The sequence below is a fragment of the Lithobates pipiens genome, unplaced genomic scaffold, assembly GCF_037356315.1.
Source record: "Lithobates pipiens isolate NorthernLeopardFrog02 unplaced genomic scaffold, aLitPip1_a1.2 Scaffold_8, whole genome shotgun sequence".
NCBI classification, from domain to species: Eukaryota; Metazoa; Chordata; class Amphibia; order Anura; family Ranidae; genus Lithobates; species Lithobates pipiens.
Genome location: NW_027507903.1, coordinates 503,912,670 through 503,930,384, shown reverse-complemented (window position 1 = coordinate 503,930,384; position 17,715 = coordinate 503,912,670). Strand labels below are relative to the sequence as shown.

Sequence of the window (17,715 nt, the reverse complement as noted above, 5' to 3'; positions counted from 1 at the left end):
AGGGAATTCCACTTCCAGTAAAGAACCTCTATGTAGTTTAAGGTTAAACCGCCTTTCTTCTCATTTTAATGAGTGGCCACGTGTCTTGTTAAACTCCCTTCCACGAAAATGTTTTATCCCTATTGTGGGGTCACCAGTATTTGTGAATTGAAATCATATTCCCCTCTCAAGCATCTTTTCTCCAGAGAGAATAAGCTCAGTGCTCGCAACCTTTCCTTATAACTAATACTCCAGTCCCTTTATTAGCTTTGTTGCCCTTCTTTGTACTCGCTCCATTTCCAGTACATGCTTCCTGAGGACTGGTGCCCAGAACTGGACAGCATACTCCAGGTGCGGCCGGACCAGAGTCTTGTAGAGTGGGAGAATTATCGTTTTATCTCTGGAGTTAATCCCCTTTTCTTTGTTAGCAGCAGCTTGGCATTGCATGCCATTGCTGAGCCTACTAGGACCCCCAGGTCCTTTTCCATCCTAGATTCCCCCAGAGGTTCTCCCCCCAGTGTTTAGATTGCATTCATATTTTTGCCACCCAAATGCATTATTTTACATTTTTCTACATTAAACCTCATTTGCCATGTAGTTGCCCATCCCATTAATTTTTTCAGATCTTTTTGCAAGGTTTCCACATCCTGCGCAAGAGTAATTACCCTGCTTAGCTTAGTATCGTCCCCAAATACAGAGATTGAACTGTTTACCCCATCCTCCAGGTCATTTATGAACAAATTAAATAGGATTGGTCCCAGCACAGAACTCTGGGCATTCCGAGTACTCCCCATTTATCACCACCCTCGGAACTTCCACTTGTAGCCCAGAACCCTGGGGACCCCACTACCCACCCCTGACCATTCCGAGTACTCATTGTCCTAGAACAACATGAAGATCAGTAGTCAGAAGTCCCATTCTGTATACTTATTATGTGATTATGTTCCACAGTAAGCCAGGCACCTAGCATTTGCAGAATGAGAATCCACCAGGGGAAACCCTACATATTTCTTTTATCAAAGGATTCCTTTAAAATATAGCTGGCAACGAACCAGACTTGGAGACAGAAAAATCCATCAAACATTTTGTTCTAATTAAACAAAGCAAAGCAATGTTGTCTAATTCTTTATGTTATCACGTACTTTAGTGCTTTCCACACTTAGCTGCCAGGCCTTCAATAAATCAATGTTCACATGCATAATATCACAGAGATGAGCTGATGTTCAAGTGAGCTCCTGGCTGACTTTGGCTGTCTTTTCCTGTACGTGTGAAACTCCCTCTCGGGCTCGGTGTCGCACCTAATTATGCTCCCTGCGCATCACCTGGCCACACAGGACTTCCCGCTGCTTCTATGCCTGGCACTGATTGGCTTCTTGCAGGTGGAGAGCAGAAGTCTGCAGACCCCCCACTGCATACAGACAGACGGGCAAGGTCATGACACGCCGCCGGGCTCTCGATGGACAGATGGATATTTCCTGCTCAATGCACAAGGAAGGCCAGCGCAAGACCGTTGGGTTACACATTGTATTAGAAAGTAATAAGCACATTTGGCATTTGATTTTACCCTCATACCTCCCAACTTTCTTAGATGGAAAGCTGACACCTTCCAGCACCAATTTGTTTTTTTAAGCAAAGGACATCGTCCACCAGTTAAACTACCAGTATTTCGTGTAGGGAAAACCCCCAGAAATACTGTATGTTCATCTGAAAAAGCCATGCTTCATGCGTATCCAGCAATTCCCAGACTGTGGTCTTTGGATCTTCAGTAAGCCATAGGTGTCTGCCAGCTGGTGAGTGAGGAAATACTTCAGGGGGTAGCAGGAGGGTGGAGCATTGGGCAGTATTGTTTTAGCTGATTGCCAGGAGACATGCTGTTATCCTGCATTGGATAATAAGGTATATAGGGCGCACACCAAGTAATACAATAACGTTTCTTGTCAATAGTACCCAGCTAGTTAGCATCCACTGGATTACAATTTTATATCTCAACAAAAAGTTGTACTCTACCTAGGTGCAAACTCTACCCAAGTGCAAACTTTACCAAATAGTTCATTTATTCAAATTTCAGAAAAGTAGCATCTTAACCACTTAAGGACCAGGCCTCTTTTTCAGACTCGGTGTTTACATGTTTAAAACTGTTTTTTTTGCTAGAAAATTACATAGAACCCCCAAACATTTTATATTGTTTTTTTTTCTAACACCCTAGAGAATAAAATGGCAATACTTTTTTCACATCGTATTTGCGCAGCTGTCTTAGCCCTTGTAAACACGGTCGGACATTCCGACAACAAAATCCGTCGGATTATGTCCAGCGGATTTTGTCCGAAACTGGTGTTGCATACACACCGTCGGACAAAGTTGTCAGAAAATCCGATCGTTCGTAACGTGATGACGTAATTTCGTTACGACGGGACTACGTTCAGGCTAGTAGCCAATAGCTTTGGTCTAGGAATTTGATCTGAGCATGTGTTGTACTTTGTTCGATCGGAATTCTCTACAAACAATCGGACAAAGTCCTATCGGATCATGTTGCCGGAAAATGTTATAGCCCAGCTCTAAAACTTTGTCGGTCAGATATTCAGACGGAAACAGTCCGATGGAGCCCACACACAGTCGGATTATCCGACAACACGGTCCGATCGGACATTTCCCATCGGAATATCCGACCGTGTGTACAAGGGCTAAGTCAACCCACCTTCTGTGTTCCCAGGTTCACGGACACACCTCCTTGCCACATCAGCCTAGGCTAACAGAACAATATTGCAGAGAGGGACACTGAGGTCATAACATTAGCACTGATCTGACCACCAAACTAAAAGAGGAGGGTATGATGCTATGTGGGAGACGACATGGGGGGGGGGGGGGGGAATTTTAGGGTAATACTTAATTTATTATTTGATTTAGTAATTCCTGTGTGTGTGTTTTTTTACGGTGTATTTGTAATATGTGAACTTAATCAGGCCAGAAATCAGCGCACACTAAGCTCAAATAATTGTGACTCAATATAAGGAGTCAGGACACACCAACAGCGGCTCCTGTAGGGCAGTGAAGCCAATTGGTTCTCTGTAAGTAGAGATGTTTAAATGTCATTGATATTGGTGGCTACATGTTAATGAACATCAGTACAGACTGAGAACTTCTTTCTTCTCGCGGGTTCAGATAAAGTTTACTTTCTGATCTAGACATGCCTATCAAGTAAAATTGCAAATATGCATTCTCATCTTTTATTTCCTGTCTCCTGCTGAGCTGCAACTTCAGCCAGTTCAAATTCCCTGTCTGATTTCTTCAAAGAGGTCTACAAAGATCTTCAAACACAGGAAGAGCTACATGATATTGTCAAAAGTATTGGGACACCTGCCTTTACACGCACATAAACTTTAATGGCATCCCACTCTTATGCCGCGTACACACGACAGGACTTAAGTCCGGCAGACTTTCAACGGAGTTCTGACAGAGTTCTGACGGACTTTCCGAATGAACGGACTTGGCCACACACAATCACACCAAAGTCCGATGGATTCGAACGTGATGACGTATGACTGGACTAGAATAAGGAAGTTCATAGCCAGTAGCCAATAGCTGCCCTAGCGTCGGTTTTAGTCCGTCAGACTAGCACACATACGAGCGGATTTCTGGGTCCGGCGGAGTTCTGTCGGAAAAATTTGAAACATGTTCCATTTCTAAAGTCTGTCAGACTTTTGCAAATCAAAAGTCCGCTGCAGCCCACACACGTTCGAATAGTCTGCCGGAATCATTCCGTCAGACTTTTGATGTTGAAAAGTCTGGTCGTGTGTACGGGGCATTAGTCTGTAGGGTTCAATATTGAGTTGCCCCCTCTCCACCCTTCTGGGAAGGCTGTACACAAGGTTTAGGAGTGTGTCTATGGGAATGTTTGACCATTCTTCCAGAAGTGCATTTGTGAGGTCAGGCACTAATGTTGGATGAGAAGGCCTGGCTCAAGTCTCCGCTGGAATTCATCCCAAAGGTGTTGTATCTGGTTGGGTTGAGGTCAGGACTCTATGTAGGCCAGTTGAGTTCATCCACTTCAAACTCGCTCATCCATGTCTTTAATGACTTTGTTTTGTGCACTGGTCTAAATCATTTGGTGGAGTGGGGGGGGGGGGGGGGGTTATGGTGTGGGGTTGTTTTTCAGGGGTTGGGTTTGGCACCTTAGTTCCAGTAAAAGAAACTCCTATGCAATAATTGAACAAAAAGGTCTGGATGGCCGCTCTCCAGTGAAAACTATTTCTTTATTGTTATAATAAATACATGCAGCAAGGATAAAACCACACATTTCACACCGTTATAGCAGGCGCTTATTCATAACTACGTTTTTAAATAATGATAAAGACATATATATGGAAGCGGGCAAAACCGTAAATTGGTGTAATTAGGCATCATGTACGCCCACTACAGGTGACACAATGCTCTCAGTGGATATAAAGGTGAGTCAGCTGGACTTCTCTCTCACATGATCACAAGGTTAACTCTTCAGACAAAAATAAAGACAAGCAAGCCAAACCCATAAAAGATATATGAATAAAGACCAAAAATTTGACTGTGATGCATGCATAACATAATTAAACTGGTGAAACATGTTGGGATAATGTGCAGCGATTACCTTCGTTATTGGTTTTTGCGGACCCCAACTGCTTTAAACAATTGTGTAAATTACCTCAAAATTTTATTTGTTTGTTTAAACTTGTGTCTGTGTCAATAAAATATCAATTTTATTCTAAAAATATTTCTGATGTCTATGTTAAGCACCGTGAAAATCACAATTTTCTGTATCTTTAAATAATTAAACCATGTGAACAAGTGGAAAGTATCCCTACCCAAACCAATTTTCAGCTTTCAGCGCTCTCACACTTTGAATGACAATTACTCATGCAACACTGTACCCATATGAAATGTGCGTCCTTTTTTTTCACACAAATAGAGCTTTCTTTTGGTTGTATTTAATCACTAGTGGTTTTTTTTATTTTTTGTGCTTTGAATAAAAAAAGATCGTCAATTTTGTGAAATTTTGCAAATTAGTAATTTTTCTTCATAAATTTTGGCCACAATTTATAATGTTACATATCTTTGGTAAAAAATAACCCAAATTAATGGATATTATTTGGTCTTTGTGATAGTTATAGAGTCTACAAACTATGGTGCAAATCACTGAAAATTGATCACATCTGATGTACTGAAGGCCTATATAATTTCTTGAGGCACTAACAAGTCAGGAAAGTAGAAACACCCCTCAAATGACCCCTTTTTAGAAAGTAGACATTTCAAGGTATTAAGTAAGTAGCATGGTGAGTTTTTTTAAGTTGTAATTTTTTCACACATTGAAGTACCACCTTCAGGCATTCTACGAGCATTAAGCACCAGGACAATGGAATTGCTCACAAAATGACCCCATTTTGGAAAGCAAACACCCCAATGTATAATCTATGAGGCAAAATTAGTCTTTTGAACGGTTCATTTTTTTCCAGAAGTTTTTGGAAAATGTGGAAAAAAAGTGAAAACGCATTTTTTTTTACACAAAGTTGTCAATTTAAGATATTTCTAACACATAGCATGTATATAGCAAAAATTACACCCAAAACACATTCTGCTACTCATCCTGAGTATGGCGATACCACATGTGTGAGACTTACACATACACACAGCCTGGCCACATACAGAGGCCCAACATTGAAGTAGTACTACCTTCAGGTGTTCTAGGAGCATAAATTACACATTTGATTTCATTCCTACCTATCACACTTTTGAAGGTCCTTGAGCACCAGGATAGTGGAATTACCCACAAAATGACCCCATTTTGGTAAGCAAACACCCCAATGTATATTCTATGAGGCATGGGCTGCAGATAGGTACTCGGGTACTCTTATGGGCTGCAGATAGGTACTCAGGTACTTTGATGGGCTGGAGACAGGTACTTGGGTAACATGATGAGCTGCAGATAGGTACTCGGGTACTCTAAAGGGTTGGTGACAGGTTCTCAGTTACTCTGATGGGCTGGTCACAGGTACTCGGGTACTCTCATGGGCTGGAGATAGGTACTCGGGTAACATGATGAGCTGCAGATAGGTACTTGGGTACTCTGATGGGTTGGTGACAGGTACTCGGTTACTCTGATGGGCTGGTCACAGGTACTCGGGAACTCTAATGGGCTGGTGACAGATACTCGGTATTCAATGGGCTGGTGACAGGTACTCGGGTACTCTAATGGCCTGGTGACAGGTACTCGGGTACTCTCATGGGCTGGAGATAGGTACTCGGGTAACATGATGAGCTGCAGATAGGTACTTGGGTACTCTGATGGGTTGGTGACAGGTACTCGGGTACTCTGATGGGTTGGTGACAGGTACTCGGTTACTCTGATGGGCTGGTCACAGGTACTCGGGTACTCTAATGGGCTGGTGACATGTACTCGGTACTCAATGGGCTGGTGACAGGTACTCGGGTGCTCTAATGGCCTGGTGACAGGTACTCAGGTACTCTGATGTGCTGCTGACTGATACTCAGGTACTCTGATGGGTAGTGACAGGTATTCTGAAGGGCAGTGACGGGTACTCAGATGGGCTGTGACAGATACTCAGGTACTCGGTACTCAGATGAACTGTGAGAGGTACACAGATGAACTGTGACAGGTACTCAGGTACTCATATGGACTGTGACAGGTGCTTTCATGCATGGTGACAGGTACTTTGATGGGTGGTGACAGGTACTTTGATGGGTGGTGACAGGTCCTCTTTATTGGGGGGGGGGGAATCAGTGTGATTGGTGTACACTGTAAGCGGTAACGAGATGTTACTGCAGTCTCTTTCTCACACACAATCGGTGTGTGAGGAGGAGAACCCGGTAACATCTCGTTTAAACCTGTGTTTACAATTAGTGATCGGCTGTGAAAGGATCACAGCCAATCACCTGGTAAACAGCCGCCGGCCAATGGCTGTTTACCAGCGTCGGTGACGAGCAGTGTTCCCGGAAACACGCTGTCACCGACGTGCATGGGATTGCTCTCATGCGCCATGCAAAGCGAGGAGGTAACATCTGTGATCGGCTGATGAAGTCAAGGCCAATCACGTGATAAACAGCCATGCCCACTGGCTGTTCACCCCCCTCGGTGACGAGCGGTGTCTCCGTGACACATCGCCACCGACAGTACAGGGCTGCACGCACACGATCGCATGCCCTGTTTAAATGGACAGACATCATATGACGCCCGCCCAGAACGAGAGCTGCGCTGCCCAGCCGTCATATGATGATGGGCGGGCGGCAAGAGATTAAAAAACTTTCTATAAACATATGTGTGCATATATGTATATGTACTTTGATAAAAATGCCTGTTGAGTTTCTCGTCAGAAACATCTGTGCATGCCTAGCATTAGAATTCTCATGAAAACATAGAGATGTAGATGTAGATGTAGATATATAAGAATATAAATACTGCTCTTGTGCATGCACAGGTAAGTAAACCCAAATTCTGTCAAAAAACCCTGCATGCAGTCAGGATTCCCATCACACAGCACAGCATGAAACCACTGTTACTAACCCCATGACAAAAGACCAGATAATTGCATGCAGACCAAACTTTCAGCCACAAACAACATGTTCATGGTTATGATTCAATCAATTAGGTACATATATGTAATATACCTCCTGCAGATATCAAGATCACCTATCAAACACACATATTGCAGCATAAACTTTAGAAAGAATGAATACATACAAGGAAGCAGATAGACATGATCATGTCAGGAAGAAACTGGCAAAGACATATACACTATCTCACAAAAGTAAGTACACCCCTCCCATCTTTGTAAATATTTTATTATATCTTTTCATGTGACAACACTGAAGAAATAACACTTTGCTACAATGTAAAGTAGTGAGTGTACAGCTTGTATAACAGTGTCAATATGCTGCCCCCTCAAAAGAACTCAACACACAGCCATTAATGTCTAAACCACTGGCAACAAAAGTGAGTACACCCCTAAGTGAAAATGTCCAAATTGAGCCTAAAGTGTCAATATTTTGTGTGGCCACCATTATTTTCCAACACTTCCTCAACCCTCTTGGACATGGAGTTCACCAGATCTTCACAGGTTGCCACTGGAGTCCTCTTCCACTCCTTCATGATGACATTGCGAAGCTGGTAGATGTTAGAGTCCTTGCACTGCTTCACCTTCCATTAGAGGATGCCCCACAGATGCTCAATAGGGTTTAGGCCTGGAAACGTGCTTGGCCAGTCCATCACCTTTACCCTCAGCTCCTTTAGCAAGGCAGTGGTCATCTTGGAGGTGTTTGGGGTCTTTATCATGATGGAATACTGCCCTGCAGCTCAGTTTCCCGAAGGGAGGGGATCAGTTCAGTATGTCACAGTACATATTGCCATTCATGGTTCCCTCAATGAACTGTAGCTCCCCAGTACCAGCAGCACTCATGCAGCCCCGGACCATGACACCCCCACCACCACGCTTGACTGTAGGCAAGACACTTGTCTTTGTACTCCTCACCTGGTTGACGCCACACACGCTTGACACCATGTGAACCAAATAAGTTTAGCTTGGTCTCATCCTACCACAGGTCATGGTTCCAGTAATCCATGCCCTTAGTCTGCTTGTCTTCAGAAAACAGTTTTCGGGCTTTCTTGTGGATCATCTTTAGAAGAGGCTTCCTTCTGGGACAACGGCCATGCAGACCAATTTGATGCAGTGTGCGGTGTATGGTCTAAGCACTGACAGGCCGACCCCCCATTCCTTCAACCTCTGTAGCAATGCTCGGGGGAATCATAGGTCTATTTCCAAAAGACAACCTCTGAATATGATGCTGAGCATGTGCACTCAACTTCTTTGGTTGACCATGGCAAGGCCTGTTTTGAGTGGAACCTGTCCTGTTAAACCACTGTATGGTCTTGGCCACCGTGCTGCCGCTCATTTTCAGGGTCTTGGTAATCATCTTATAGCCTAGACCATCTTTATGTAGAGCAACAATGCTTTTTTTCAGATCCTCAGAGAGTTCTTTGCCATTAGGTGCCATGATGAACTTTGAGTGACCAGTATGAGACAGTGAGAGTGATAACACCAAATTTAACACACCTGCTCCCCATTCACACCTGAGACCATGTAACATTAACAAGTCACATGACACTGGGGAGGGAAAATAGCTAATTGGGCCCAATTTTGACATTTTCACTTAGGGGTGTACTCGCTTTTGTTGCCAGCGGTTTAGACATTAATGGCTGTGTGTTGAGTTATTTAGAGGGGACAGAAAATTTATACTGTTATACAAGCTGTACACTCACTACTTTACATTGTAGCAAAGTGTTATTTCTTCAGTCTTGTCACATGAAAAGATATAATAAAATATTTACAAAGATGTGAGGGGTGTACTCACTTTTGTGAGATACTGTATATGTCTTTGACAGTTTCTTCTTGACACGATCATGTCGGAACCGTTTATCTGTCTGTCCCATCCAAAATGAATGTGACAGGCTTGCTTAATAGACATTCTATATAACCCTATGCGAACTGTTTAGATGTCTTTCAGTTAGATGTCATTGTCTGACAGCATGCTACTCTCCAACATATGGCTATGGTAGATAATTAAAAGCCTCCATATTCACATTTGAGTACAATGACATTAAAGTCTAAGGCCTTGTACACACGGTCGGAGAATCCTTCGGAATGTGTCCTATCGGACCGTGTCGTCAGATAATCCGACTGTGTGTGGTATGCATCGGACTGATTCCGTCGGAATATCCGTCGGACCCAATTTTCCAACATGTTGGAAATATTTCCCGACCAACTGGGCCGGTCGGACATACTCCGATAATGTGTAGCGAATTTTGATCAGACCAAGTGCCACGCATGCTCAGATCAAATTCCTACATCAAAGCTATTGGCTACTAGCCTGAATGTAGTCCCATCGTAACAAAATTACGTCATCAAGTTCTGAAAGATCGGATTTTTCAACAACTTAGTCCGACCGTGTGTATGCAACAGTTTCGGACAAGATCCGACTGAGAAAATCCGACGGGTTTGGTTGTCGAAATCTCCGACCGTGTGTACAGGGGCTAAGAAGTATACTCATCATTACTCCCATTCATGATTCATACCCTCTGATTTTCTGGTGTTAAAAAAGAAGATCCAATATACCTCTCTTGTACATAATATTCTGAATTTGTGCCCTCCTCTGACTGGCAAAGTTTTTCTGGTGTACCAAATTCCAATGATTGGCTACATTGGTATTATGGCCTTTCTGAATATCATACAAATGATCGTACAAGCAATCACGCAACCTGCGTGTAGTGCACCCAACGTATTGTATATAACATGATTGGCATGTTACAATGTAGACCAGATACTTTCTGTTACAATTAATAAATGTGGTGATGTTTGTTAATAGCAGTCGCTTGAACCATGCCACCTCTGAGAATGTGGGGGCAACAAGGACAACCATTGCGTCCACATCCAAATGTGGCTTTAAACTGCAACCAATATCTACTAGGGCACTTACTGGTATGCAGACTGGTCCAAATCATTTGGAGGAGGGGGGATTTTAGTGTGGGGTTGTTTTTCAGGGGTTGGGCTTAGCTCTTTAGTTCCAGTAAAGGAAACTCCTAAGGCGCCAGCATACCAAGACATTCTGGACAATTTAATGCTCCAACCGTTGTGGGAACAGTTTGGGGATGGCCCCTTCCTGTTCCAACATGACTGCGCGCCAGTGCACAAAGCAAGGTCCGCAAAGACGTAGATGAGTGAGTTTGGGGGTGGAGGAACTTGATTGGCCTGCACAGAGTCCTGACCTCAACCCGATAGAGCACCTTTGAATGAATAAGAGTGGAGACTGTGTGCCAGGCCTTCTCATATAACTTTAGTGCCTGACCTCCCAAATGTGCTTATGGAAGAACGGTCAAACATTCCCATAGGTACACTCCTAAACCTTGTGGACAGCTTTCCCAGAAGAGTTGAAGCTGTTATAGCTGCAAAGGGTGAGTCAACTTAATATTGAACCCTACAGACTAAGACTGAGATGCCATTAAAGTCCCAATACTTTTTACAATATAATGTATATCAAGGAACGCATCCCCAGCATCCCATGTGTACTTTCAGCACCCAGCCTCCAGCAGGCAAACCAATGAACAGGCACATATAAAGGATTTCTGGGAATGCCTCCCTTCATATCATCACACAATAATTTGCTCTCCTTTCCACTCCTTCCTCATCTCATTTCCAGGTAAAAAAAAACAAAAGAAGAAGTCATTTTGGGCCTGCTAGCTGCTGAGAATGGCTAGATCAGATATGAGGAGCAGCAGAACAGTTCATTTTTATTATATCACAATGCTGCCCTTATCTTTTAACTGTAACCTATACAAATCAATGTAATGGTTCCCATAAAACTTAGTTGTGTGCTACAGCATAGCAGCTCCTAGGTAATCTTATCACAGGCGTACACATGTACAGCTGTTGGGGTGTCCATTAAACCATCTTTGTGTCTTTTGTTACCTTGTACAGCGCCCACGTCAGAAAAAAAAACATCTGCAGAAGGAATGACTGAAGATAAGCTGACATTACATCTGATACATAGGCCGCTACCGGTTAAAATGTTTTCACTTTATGGCAAATTCAATATTTGTGGCATGTTCAGCTAATGACTGCTGTCTGATGTTACTTATAATGCTGATCCTGCAGCTGGGTTAAGGCAGACACCTACTGACCCTTTAAAGCAAAAGTGTAGGTATGCCTTTTTTTTGGACCAATGTGCATGTGCCAAACCTGGTCAATTCCTGTGGTAGCGGAGAATCACTGTAGTAGCCACTGCCAATATTTGGCACCCAGGGCCAATTATTTTTCACCCCCCCCCCCCCCCCCCACAACGCACACATGCACCCACGATAAAAAATAATTAAATGAATAAGTGGCATGCAGCTCCAAATTGTAAGTGTGCTCAAATCGAACTAACATTGGGAGGGTCTTAATAGACCACGGTTAAATAAAAGATGAGCCTATTCACTGTATACATAGCACACATATGTCGCTGTATTTGTACCTAACCCTGAGGAGTGGTAACACACAGGCCACTGTACAGAATGCAACCAAAGAAAAAATGTCTGCCATTACAATTACACCCCTAGCCCATATCCCTATTTCAACCATCAGCCCCAATTTCACCCCCAGTACAGACCTACCCCCAGAGTACTGAATCACCCCTCCCAGCCCATTGCATCAGTACAAACCCCCTTCCCAGTCTAATGTTTCAGTACAAACACCCCTAATCAGTACAGACCCCATCAGTACAGACACACCTCATTAGTATAGTAGCCCCCCTCATTGTGCGAGTACAGACCCCTCTCATCAGTAGAGACCCCCTCATCAGTACAGACTCCCCTCAGTACAGACCCCCTCATCAGTACAGACCCCCTTCAGTACAGACTCCCCTTCAGTACAGACCCCCCTCCAGTACAGGCCCCCTCATCAGTACAGACTCCCCTTCAGTACAGACCCCCCTCCAGTACAGGCCCCCTCATCAGTACAGACCCCCTTCAGTACAGACTCCCCCATACACAGTACAAGCCCCCCCCCCCATCTCTCAGTACAGACTCCCTCTGTACAGACACCCAAGATACAAAAACCCCACAGAACAGACCCCCCCCAGTACAGACACCCCCCACAGTACATTTCCCTGAGTCCTAGGGAAGGACTCCGCAAAGAGAAAATGCTTCTGCAGCATGCTGGAAGGGGACAGGCTGTACTACTGTTGTAAGACATCTCACACCTCTTGTTTTTATGCACCTGAAATGTATTTAGCTGACTTAAGCTGTAAGTTCAATTGGGCTTTAAGGGCCCATTTACACTTTTTGTGGGGTGCTAAATGTGTTCTGCGACACGCATTAACGTGCATTTTGTTAAAACAGAAAAATAAAATGGATGGGTTGCCAAAGCACCCTATCATGCCAAAAATCAGACATGACCTCTTTTTCTTGCCCTTTCGATGGGGTGCGCTGCAACACAGGTGGATTGCTTTAGTGCGTCGGGTTGCCTTTCAAAATGAAGGACACTGCAACATAGTATCATATGTTACAAAATGTTAGCGAGCATGCCACAAAACATTAGCTATGACATGTTAGTGTAAATGGGTCCTATATAATGTAAAAAAAAATGTCAGTCAAATCAGTTATTTACAAAACCAAGGCTTCTGGAATTAATACAATAAAAAATCTGAAAACAATTATATTTTGATAAGATTTACTGTTTGCAGGAATATAATCATGTTGACCTATAAAAACACGGAAAAAATACAAGAGGTTTTCATACAGAATTGAGGCTTTTGAGGCTAATATTATGGAACATAATTATAAAACATTGCGATGTAAAGATCTCCAGGATTACAGGGTCATCTCATTTTCTCTCATGCGTCCTTCCTCCCTGCATCAGCCGCATGTCTAGATGTGTTTGGACAGCTCTGTCAAAGCCACCACAGAATGGTTTTGCATATCTGCCGCATCCATTGATTCCACATAAAAGCAGTCCATCTCCAGTCGTTTGCGGCGGCCTTAAATAAAACCCAGGATTGCCGGCAAGGTGTGCTTCGATTACTCAAAGTGCTGTTTAATTGATGGTAAAGGGAATTTAAAAAAAAAGATATTAAACAGTGGAAGTCCGGCTTTCCCTACAACCCCTGCCAAAAGCTCCATTTTGAAGTTTTGTCTCGTATTAACATTTAAATTGAAGTTGTCTTTTCTAGTGGCCTGTGCAGGAAAAGGATAGAAAGAAAAAGAGATGGGGCATCTGCATATAAATAGAATTGAGTTAAAAAGAAAAGGGAAACTAAGCATCCACAAAGAAGAACCTTTTTATTAACTCCTTAAAGGACAACTCCAACTCAACAGTTGTAGCCTATGTACAGGAACTGCTTCATCTGAAAGCAGGTCTGTAAAAAAAATTGTGGGCCCTTTTCAATCCAATTGTGTCTGCTTTGCTGTATGGCTGCATAGTATAAGAAGGGGGGATGACACTTTCTATACTCTTTGCTTGTGCCTGTAATGTGTCACTGCTCCACCTCCTCCTATCTACCATTTTTAAATGTCTCGGTGTGAAGCCGGTTCCTATGGTGGCACACCTACACTTGCTCTTGTGTCTATAGACACAGAAAGCTTGGCCCGCCCCACCTCCTGCTACCTTGTCAAATGATTTGACTGACAGCAGCAGAAGCCAATGACTCCTGCTGCACACAGCCAAGCCTGTGAGAATGGACGGAAGAGAGAAAACCATTACACTTAAAGTGGTTGTAAAGGTAAAGAAATATTACTGCCAGCCATTCTGTTCTATCACTCTATTCTATCAATCCATCCTAATAATGCCTGCAAATACCTTATCTCAGATCCTTTGTGGCCGGTCACATGACCTCAGGCCACTCTCCTCCTTTGAGCTAAGGGCTACAGTGGGAGGGGCCCAGATCCCCCTCTGATGTCAGCCGAGAAAGAGATAAGGTATTTACAGGCATAGCTTTATACAAATGTTTACACAGGGTAGGGTTGATTGATAAAACAGAGGGGCTTGCAGTACATTTTTTCCTGAAGCCAACATGGCAGCATACCTATGATAAAGCTCCGCCCCTATATCCACCCACAGGACCTGTTTAGCTCTATAAAAGTCTAACTGAGAGCTACCTCCCCCATTTTCCTTCTTTCTCCTCAAAGATCAACACCTACAGACAGTTAAAATCAGGATAAGCTCTTACCCCCTGACTATGTCGGAGTCCGTCTGGGTTCAAGCCTCTCCCAGCATGCAGTCCCACATTTTAGGCTGCTATATGCACCAACAAGGTGGGGAACCCCTTCTAGTGGCCTTTGGGCTGGAGGTGTTCTCTAATCAGTGACAATATCCCTCTTGTGGCATGCCTGCTTTGGAGTCCAGATCCAGCGGCTGGGACTGCATGATGTCTTCTCTCCTATCGAACTCTTTCCAGGTCTGTTAATCTCTATAAAACTTTTTTTTTTCTTTTTCTCACTCTTTTGTCTCTAAAGACCCTATACACACTGCGCAGTTTTTGTTGTCTGATTTCCTTTAGAGTTGCCAGGACTATGTAGTGCAGGGGCCTGCCTGATTGCATACAAATTGAGGCTCTTAAGGTTTGGCCTCATATTATGTGGTTTTGATAAATCTGAGGGAGAAAATCTGCAGAGGATTGTATGATGTGTAGCCAGCTTAAAAATGTCCTTTTGAGTGGATGGACGTTGGCTTCTCTCCTAATTGTACTACCCCTTTTTTGATTAGAAAAGAGGCTGTGGTGGACTGAGTCTCCCTCTCAGGTGCACTTTTTAAAGGGCACAAATGGCCAGGTAATGGATACCTTTGCGATTCAGGCATGAAGAGAGACAGCATCTCATTCTGAGGAACAATCAATGACAGGTAAGTCTTGCTATTCTAGTAATGGGGATAGAAGGGAGAGGCATCAAGGAAGAATGTATTATTAGAGGATGGGGGGGGGGTTTGCCCAGATTTATGTTATTTAAATTTGTTTCTCTTTGCCAAAAAAAAGGGGGTATATCTATGTATTTTTTTCCCTCTCTCACTTCTCTTATTTCTCTCTGTTGCCATGCAGTCCCCCTTACACCTTTTGGTTCTTCCGCCAGCATGAGCCTAACACCAAATAACATAGACCACCGCAATATCAGGTAAGGGCCTGACGCCTGGACAAGTGTTCCTTCTTGTCTATTGCAGCCCCGGCCGATGACACTCCCACACTGCCGCTTTAGGAGGTCAAGAGGCCCTCTGGATCGTTAGAATGTTTCCAGGGCAGAAAGTGACTCCTTCAGTCCTGGCAGACCCAAGTACAAAGGGGGAAAATGTATGCTTAAGTGAAAGCGCACTGGTTCTCCGAGGGCTCAGCGCCCAAAAGGCAAATGTTGGTGATGGGGAGATGACCCTATGCCAGGAAAGCTACTTTGCAGCAACAGTTTCAGGCAGCTTGCCAGAAACCAGGAGTACGAGAGTCAGCAAGTGTCAACCTTGCTCAAGAAAGTAATCCATGACTCCCTGGCAGAATTTTCCAGTCATCTCGGACAACCAGGGACAGAAGCGGACGAACAGTGTGGGCCCTGCACCAGGTCTAAACCAAGCCATTTAACCCTCTCTAACTAGAGGGGTACCAGGCACTTCAGGGGTGACTCCAGCCCAGTGGATTAAGTGGGCTGATTCCCCAGACCCAGTATTACAGCCAACCTTCCAGGCAGAGGGAGAAGATACCTCCTCCTCCTCGGCAGAGGATCCTGAAGGTTCAGGCTTTGATTTTGCGATTATACTACAATTTTTTAGGGCAGTAAAATCTGCACTGGAATGGGAGAAAACTTATTATCACACACCATACAATCTGATTTTACATTGTGTGTCAATCGCTGCACAACATGCATTAGGTGCCTTCATCCTTTCAGGGCACCCCAAATATGATGCAATTCTGCTGTGATTGTCACGTGGGAGAACACGCCTTTAAAAACAGTGTGCAAAGCTTGTTGCCCCTAAATAGAAGTAGGGGCTTCTTTTTGCACACTTAGGGCAGCCAAGTGAATGGGCCACCCCCATGCGAGTTGCAACATTGCGTGCAAATTGCTCTTTGAACATTGCATAGTGGAAACACTTGTCCCCTCTACGTGATAATATCAAATAGCTTTGAAACGTGACCTAAGCACAGATTGTATTTCAATGCAATAGCAGAGCCTGCTGCAAGTGTGAACAAGCCTTTGGGTTCTATAGGAGGAGCCTAAAGAAACAGATAGCTACGTTTCCTCCTATGACATAAATAAGAGGCCTGTTTCAAGAGGAATGGGAGAAGGGAGAGGAAATCCTCCTCAACCAATAGGTTGCAGAATTTGTATCCACTCACAAAGGAGGCTGCAGCTCTTTTATCTAACCCACCAACGGTGGATGCGGCGGTCACTAGACTGGCCAAGAATGTGACACTTTCGATGGTAGACTCTTCCTCCTTTTGCAATATCCTTGATAGACGCATTGACATGAACTTGGAGTATGCAATCAAAAACCAGCTGCCAAAAGAAAAAAAAAATCATCAAGGCTCTTGATAAAATAAAACTCTCTGCGGACTTCGCAGGTGAGACATCATTCGATGGTCCTCCAGAGCCATGCTCAGCTCAGTCACAGCCAAAAGAGCATTGTGGCTAAAACCCTGGGCTTCCGACCCATCCTCAAAGCAGAATTGCTGTAAACTGCCTTTTGATGGGCAGGGGCTGTTTGGCCAAACAACTGGAGACTACCATCTCCAGGGATACAGGAAGAAAATCTGGTTTTCTGCCCTGAGATCGATGGTCCAGACGCCAGAGGGGGCAACCATCCAGAGGAGCGCCAAACAGGTACCCGGATTTTGGAGGCTTTTGCCAATCCAAGGACTCCAGAAGGGGTTGGAGGGGTACACAGTCCACCTTTCGTAAATACTAGAGCCAGCTGGAGCCTACACAGAATATGGTCTACCTAGGGTCCCAATTCAATACAAGTTCCAACAGGCATTGGCTGCACCATGTCAGCATCCCAGTACATAAGTCTTCTCGGGACAATGGCTTCATGTATTCCGATTATCCCCTGGGCTCACTAGAAACTTAAGAGTTTTCCAACAAAGCTTCTTGATGCAGTGGGAGAGAGTTCATATCATTAACACAGATACCAGCACAGCAGGTTGGGGCACCACCTGCAAACAACTCAAGATCCATGGCAGAGGGGAATTTCT

At 44.0% G+C, this 17,715-nt stretch overlaps 1 protein-coding gene across 1 annotated transcript in view; it reads right to left on the bottom strand.

Moving 5' to 3' along the window:
* The window catches only part of TMEM178B (transmembrane protein 178B), a 504,253-nt gene that overhangs the window by 16,586 nt on the left and 469,952 nt on the right, over positions 1–17,715 (bottom strand). The window lies entirely within an intron of this gene.